Raw genomic sequence first — 8,260 nt, 5'->3', positions numbered from 1 at the left:
CTTTTACATGCTGGTGGAGGGCTGGGATGGCTTTTCTCGAAAAGAAGTGTCGACTGGGTAGCTCGTAGCGTGGTTCAGCGTAGTCCATCAGGGCTTTGAAAGCTTCGCTTTCAACTAACCGGTAGGGCATCATCTCTAATGAGATTAGTCTAGCAATGTGTGTGCGTTCAAACCCTGTGTACGCTGATGCGAGGATGAGTACTTCCTTTTCCTTTTCCTAACGAGAGTCTCATGTAGGGTGAGCTGGACTGGAGAGCTGCAGATCGTGGAACTCGCGGGGGTGCCGGTGGACATGGCAGACTGAGAGAGGGTCGGAGATGGTATTCTTGCTGGTGCCCTACATGCAGTGTTTCCTACAACGAAACTGGGGATTCCCTGACTGCTTTGGCCTGGCGACGAAACCTGCACATTTACTGCAGGTGGTGCGGGAAATGGTGGGCTTACAGTGAGGGAAGGTATGTTGCGTTGCTGACTAGCTTCATTGGCCGAGGGTGCTACAACCTTAAGGGACGTTTGGTAGTTAGTCCAGGCTTGCAAATGCATGGTGGTTAAATGTCTATGCATGCAACTTGTTTTTAGACTTTTCAGATTCTGACCTCTGCTTAAGGTAGTTGAACATTTTTGACAGATGACTTTGCGCTGATCAATTGGATGTTGTTTAAAAAAATGCCAGACTGCACTCTTTCTAGCATCGGATACCTTTTCAGACATTGCAGACTGAGCTTCTTTAACCGGATGGCCACGCTGTCCTCCAACTGGTTTTGGCTTTGCCACGCGTTATGGGCCAGATACGGGCCCGGCAGATGGAACCTGTTGCGATGTTGATGCCTTCTGCGGCTCCTCCTCCTCCTCTTCAGAGCTACTGCCGCCTGCACCCTGTTCCCCCAATGGCTGCCAATCGGGGTCAACAACTGGGTCATCTATGACCTCCTCTTCTATCTCGTGTGCAACTTCGTCTGTGTCACTGTGTAAGCCGGTGGTATAGCGTTCGTGACGGGGCACCATAGTCTCATCAGGGTCTGATTCTGGATCAGTACACTGCGAGGGCAATGTTGTGGTCTGAGTCAAAGGAACAGCATAGTAATCTGGCTGTGGCTGTGCATCTGTGCACTCCATGTCCGATTCAACTTGTAATGGGCATGGCCTGTTAACTGTTTCACTTTCTAACCCATAATGGTATGTGTAAAGAGCTCCATGGAGTAACCCGTTGTGTCGCCCGATGCATCCTTCTCTGTTGTTCTTGGTGAAGAAGACAAGGAAGCGACTTGTCCCTGACCGTGAACATCCACTAACGACGTGCTGCTTTTACATTTAGCAGTTTCAGAAGAGGAGGCGAAAGAGCTAGAGGCTGAGTCAGCAAGGAAAGCCAAAACTTGTTCTTGCTGCTCCGGCTTTAAAAGCGGTTTTCCTACTCCCAGAAAAGGGAGCGTTCAAGGCCTTGTGTAGCCAGACGACGAACCTGGCTTAACAACTCGAGACTTAGGTGCTATATTGCTTTTCCCACGACCACCTGATGCTCCACCACCACTACCATCATTACCAGCTGGCAATGACCGCCCACGGCCACGACCTCTTCCACCAGACTTCCTCATTGTTTGAAAAACGTAACCAAACTAACGGTATTTGTTACTGTAAAACCAGTTACAAGGTGAACTCAAACTTCTGTTGGATTTATATATCCCTTTATAGGTGGGTGAGACTGCAGGGAAAATCAGGCCCAATGTATAACAGTATACAGCTTCAGTGGCAGACAGATATGCCACAAACAGGACTGATGTTGATGCAGACACTACCAATAAAAATCTCCCCCTTTTTATTTTTTCTGGGAGAATATTGAAGAAATGTGGCCCACTCTTATACAGTATATGTTCTGTGGCACAAAATTAGAGACAGATGCCACACACAGCACTGGCAATGAGGCGAATTGCCAATCTTAATCTCCCACTATTTTTTTTTCTGGGATAATTTAAAAAAAAAACTGGCCCAGTATTACACACTAGGTTTAATGTGGCACAAAATTTGAGACAGGTGTCACACACAGGAGTGGCACTGAAGCAGAAATGCCAATCTTAATCTCCCACTATTTTTTTTTTTCAGGGAGAATTTAAAAGAAATCTGGCCCAGTATTACACACTAGGTTTAATGTGGCACAAAATTTGAGACAGGTGGCACACACAGGAGTGGCTCTGAAGCAGAAATGCCAATCTTAATCTCCCACTATTTTTTTGTTTTAGGGAGAATTTAAAAGAAATCTGGCCCAGTATTACACACTAGGTTTAATATGGCACAAAATTTGAGACAGGTGGCACACACAGGAGTGGCTCTGAAGCAGAAATGACAATATTAATCTCCCACTATTTTTTTTTCAGGGAGAATTTAAAAGAAATCTGGCCCAGTATTACACACTAGGTTTAATATGGCACAAAATTTGAGACAGGTGGCACACACAGCACTGGCAATGAGGCAGAATTGCCAATCTTAATCTCCCACTATTTTTATTTTTTCAGGGAGAATTTAAAAGAAATATGGCCCAGTATTACACACTAGGTTTAATGTGGCACAAAATTTGAGACAGGTGGCACACACAGCACTGGCAATGAGGCAGAATTGCCAATCTTAATCTCCCACTATTTTTATTTTTTCAGGGAGAATTTAAAAGAAATCTGGCCCAGTATTACACACTAGGTTTAATGTGGCACAAAATTTGAGACAGGTGGCACACACAGGAGTGGCACTGAAGCAGAAATGCCAAGCTTAATCTCCCACTATTTTTTATTTTTTCAGAGAAAATTTAAAAGAAATCTGGACCAGTATTACACACTAGGTTTAATGTGGCACAAAATTTGAGACAGGTGGCACACACAGGAGTGGCACTGAAGCAGAAATGCCAATCTTAATCTCCCACTGTTTTTTTTTTTCAGGGAGAATTTAAAAGAAATCTGGCCCAGTATTACACACTAGGTTTAATGTGGCACAAAATTAGAGACAGATGCCACACACAGCACTGGCACTGAGGCAAAATTGCCAATCTTAATCTCCCACTATTTGTATTTTATTTATGGGAGAATTGGCAAGAAATCAGGCCCACTGTTACACTGTATGTTTTCTGTGCCAGAAAATGAGACACAGATGCCACACACAAGACTGCCACTGATACAGATTTGCCAATTTTAATCTGCACCCTTTTTTTTTTTTTTTTTTCTTCAGGGAGACTAGTGAATAAATCTGGGCCACTGTATTAGAGTACATTTTCTGTGGCAGAAAGTGGCTTGAAGAGATATAACGAAACAAAAAAAAAAAAAAAAAAAAGGGACTGTCCTACAATTACTATCTCCCTGCAGTAATCTCGGCAAAGTATGGCAGGCAGCAATAACAAGGAGTGGACTGCTGCACAAAAAAGTCAAAAGTGTGGACAAACAAACAAGATAGCTTTGCAGAAAGGAAGGAGCAACAGGATTTGTGCTTTGAAAAAAGCAGTTGGTTTGCACAGCGGAGTACAAACAGCAATGCAGCTATCAGGGAGCCTTCTAGGGCAGCCAATGAGCTACAGCGCTGAGGAAAAAAAATTTAGCCTCCACTGTCCCTGCAAACAAAAGGTGGTGTTGGACAGTGGAAATCGCTACAGCACAAGCGGTTTGGGGGTTAATGTACCCTGCCTAACGCTATCCCTGCTTCTGACGAAGCGGCAGCAACCTCTCCCTATGCTCAGATCAGCAGCAGTAAGATGGCGGTCGGCGTGAATGCCCCTTTATAGCCCCTGTGATGCCGCAGAAAGCAAGCCAATCACTGCAATGCCCTTCTCTAAGATGGTGGGGACTGAGACCTATGTCATCACGCTGCCCACACTCTGCGTCCACCTTCATTGGCTGAGAAATGGTGCTTTTCGCGTCATTGAAATGCGACTTTGGCGCAAAAGTCGCGTACCGCATGGCCGACCCCACACAGGGTTCGAGTCGGGTTTCATGAAACCCGACTTTCCCAAAAGTCGGCGACTTATGAAAATGACCTACCCGTTTTGCTCAACCCTACTTGGGAGCACCCGTTTTGGCTTTTGGAAGAGACATGCTCCTAATCGGTGCCGAAGTGGAGGCTACAGGCAACGCAGTCTTCCCCCTCCCTCTCCCTCTTTGGGCTGTTTGGGGAATCTCTTCCTCAGAGCTGCTTCCACCACGTTCCTGTACCTCACGCCATGGTGGGTCAAGGACCTCATCATCTACACTACCCTCTTACACCAACTGCTTCTCCTGGGTAGTCTCGGCAGCACAGTACGCACCAGAAAGTGGCACCTGAGTCTCATCATCAGATGCATACTGAGGTGTGCTGACCGGAGGCACTGGCCCACCCGCCTGTTCACATTCAGAGAGACAAAGCTGTTAGGCATCACTGCATACTGCCTCATCTTCCATTTCTCAAATGCTGCTTGGCTGGCCCACTCTTTCCAAGGCAAGAGATTAAGAGAACAGAAGTAGAGATGGCTCCTGTCCTGGGCTCTCTGACTGTCTGGGCAATTTGGCAGGTGGTGAAGAGACAGATGGGTGCTCTCCAGTGCTGTGTGTTTGAGAAGATGTGGCACTAATTGAAGTCGATGCATTAGCTGCCATCCATCCGACAACGGCTTCAATTTGTTCATCCCACAGCAGCGGGGTACGGTGATCTCCGACAAAGCTGCGCATGAAGGACTGTTCAATACTGAAACTGGGAGATGATGAGTCACCGGTGCCCGCAGCAGGCACAGAATCCCCACGTCCTCTCCCTGCTCCATGCCCACGACCACGCGCCTTACTCCCTGCCTTCTTCATCTTGGTAGACTGATAAAGATAGGCAGAAAAGTACTAAGGGCTTAGTGTGCTTATTCCTGAACAGCTGCTAACAGGTATAAGAAACATTAATTTTATAAAGTGTGGACTACACTTTAATATGAGCTAATGTGGCCTACACAACTGTAAAGTGGTGTGTTTGGTGAACTTTATTATTTTTTTTTGCACAACAGACACTACAGAGTGAGCTGCACTCACACACAGACGGTGCAGACAGCCGTGAACGGCGCTGCAAGGCCAAAACAAGCTCCTCTATGTAATCCTATATAATGTTTTTCCACAATCTAGCTGGATACAGAGGGAAAGCCACTAATAGGATAAATTTGAAAAAATGTGCAGCAGGCTGCACTAATTGACAAACGGACAATGGAACGGTATGAGGCAGTGACGCACCCTGGGCTGACTACAACCGGCTCTGGCAGTAGAACAGACTACAGAGCAAGCTGCACTCACAAACAGACCGTGCAGACAGCCATGAATGGCGCTGCAAGGCAAAAACAAGCTCCTCTATATAATCCTATATAATGTTTTTCTGCAATCTAGCTGGATACGGAGGGAAAGCCACTAATAGGATAAATTTGAAAAAATGTGCAGCAGGCTGCACTAATTGACAAACGGACAATGGAATGGTAAGAGGCAGTGAGGCACCCTGAGCTGACGACAACTGGCTGTGGCGGTAGAACAGATTACAGAGCGAGCTGCACTCACAGACAGACCGTGCAGACAGCCGTGAACAGTGCTGCAAGGCCAAAACAAGCTTCTCTATGTAATCCTATATAGTGTTTTTCCACAATCTAGCAGGATATCTAGAATCTAACAGGTATAACAAACACTAATTTTCTAAAGTGTGGACTAGACTTGAGCTAATGTGGTCTACACAACTGTAAAGTGGAATGTTTGGTGAACTTTATTAACTTTTTGTTTTTTTCGCAGAACAGACTACAGAGTGAGCTGCACTCACACACAGACTGTGCAGACAGCCATGAACGGCGCTGCAAGGCCAAAAAAAGCTCCTCTATGTACTCCTATATAGTGTTTTTCCACAATCTAGCAAGATAGAGATGGAAACCCACTAATAGGCTAAATTTGAAAAAATGTGCAGCAGGCAGCACTAATTGAAAAATTGACAATGGAACAGTAAGAGGCAGTGACGCACCCTGAGCTGACTACAACCGACTGTGGCGGCAGAACAGACTACAGAGTGAGCTGAACTCACACACAGACTGTGCAGACAGCCGTGAACGGTAGGGTTGAGTGACTTTTACTTTTTTAGGATCGAGTCGGGTTTCGCGAAACCCGACTATCTCAAAAGTCGAGTCGAGTGAAATCGTCCTATTATCCGATTATCGCGAAAAGTCGGGGATCGACCGAAACACGAAACCCAATGCAAGTCAATGGTGAAGCTTAATCGGCAGTGAGTGGAGGCCAGGAAAACACCTACAGTGCCCATTTTAATGGCAAAAACATCCATTTTTGCATACTATGAGGGGCCCTGTGCCAGTGACTTTGGCAACAAGAATTCCCCCCCCACCTGATGAAGGAACCTGCACTTTCATCTGCACCTTCCTCTTTGTTCCCGTGTAAGGTGGTATAGTATGCGGGAAGGGGAACCTGACTTTCAGCAGGGTCAGATACTGGCTGTGTAGCATGCAAGGGGAATGTAGTGGTCTGGGTCAATGTACCAGCAGACTCATCTAGCACTGGCTGGGCAATGGGAAGGATGAGGAGGAAACACAGATATAGGCCCAAATAATAAAGTGGGCTAAATGCAGTTCAAAATTGTTAACAGGGCTAACCAGGTGGCATTGCTTTGTTCAGTGGAGGACAACTGTAGTGAGAGGCTGACACAGCGAGTAGGCCCAAATCAGTAAGTAGGCTAAATGCAGTTCAAAATTGGTAACAGTAGTAAACAGGTGCCCCTGCTTTATTCAGTGGAAGAGAACAGCAAGGAGTGGCAGACACCGTTAGTAGGCCCCAACCAAACTAGTAGGCCAAATGCAGTGTAATATTAAAACTACTTAATGAAAGCCTGAAGATAGAAGCTCAGGAAAGGAAACCAGGAGAAAACCTTGGAGCGGCAGACACCGTTAGTAGGCCCCAACCAAACTAGTAAGCCAAATGCAGTGTAATATTAAAACTACTTAATGAAAGCCTGTAGATAAAAGCTCAGGAAAGGAAACCAGGAGAAAACCTTGGAGCGGCAGACACCGTTAGTAGGCCCCAACCAAACTAGTAGGCCAAATGCAATTCAATATTAAAACTACCTAACGAAAACCTGAAGATTGAAGCTCAGGAAAGTAAACCAGGAGAATACCTAGGAGCGTTAGGCCCCAACCAAACTAGTAGGCCAAATGCAGTTTAATATTTTAAAAAACATAGGACGAAAGCCTGAAGATTGAAGATAATGAAAAAAAACCAGGAGAACACCAAGGAGCAGTTTTCAAATTCCGATAGGCTGAAAACCTGACAATTAAAGCTCAGGTTTTTTAAGAGGAGGACAGCTGTATTGAGTGGTGCTGACAGACACAGGTAGTAGGCCTTAAACCAAAAAGTTGTCTCAAAGTAGTTTAAAAAAGGTTCCAGGGGTACACGGGCAGCATTGGTGTGGTCAGTGGAGGACAATTGGAAGGAGGCACCGCAGACAGACTTACTAGGCCTAAAATAAAACAGTAGGCTCTATGCACTTTTAAATAGGTTCCAGGGGTACACAGGCAGCATTTGTGTGGTCAGTGGAGGACAATTGGAAGGAGGGACCGCAGACAGACTTACTAGGCCTAAAATAAAAAAGTAGGCTCTATGCACTTTTAAATAGGTTCCAGGGGTACACAGGCAGCATTGATGTGGTCAGTGGAGGACAATTGGAAGGAGGGACCGCAGACAGACTTACTAGGCCTAAAATAAAAAAGTAGGCTCTATGCACTTTTAAATAGGTTCCAGGGGTACACAGGCAGCATTGGTGTGGTCAGTGGAGGACAATTGGAAGAAGGGACCGCAGACAGACTTACTAGGCCTAAAATAAAAAAAAATAGGCTCTAGGACAATTGGAAAGATGAGGTTTAACAATGATAAATGTAAGGTTATACACATGGGAAGAAGGAATCAATGTCACCATTACACACTGAATGGGAAACCACTGGGTAAATCTGACAGGGAGAAGGACTTGGGGATCCTAGTTAATGATAAACTTACCTGGAGCAGCCAGTGCCAGGCAGCAGCTGCCAAGGCAAACAGGATCATGGGGTGCATTAAAAGAGGTCTGGATACACATGATGAGAGCATTATACTGCCTCTGTACAAATCCCTAGTTAGACCGCACATGGAGTACTGTGTCCAGTTTTGGGCACCGGTGCTCAGGAAGGATATAATGGAACTAGAGAGAGTACAAAGGAGGGCAACAAAATTAATAAAGGGGATGGGAGAACTACAATACCCAGATAGATTAG

Source organism: Ranitomeya imitator, chromosome 1, assembly GCF_032444005.1.
Source record: "Ranitomeya imitator isolate aRanImi1 chromosome 1, aRanImi1.pri, whole genome shotgun sequence".
Classification (NCBI taxonomy): Eukaryota; Metazoa; Chordata; class Amphibia; order Anura; family Dendrobatidae; genus Ranitomeya; species Ranitomeya imitator.
This window is presented reverse-complemented; position numbering follows the sequence as displayed.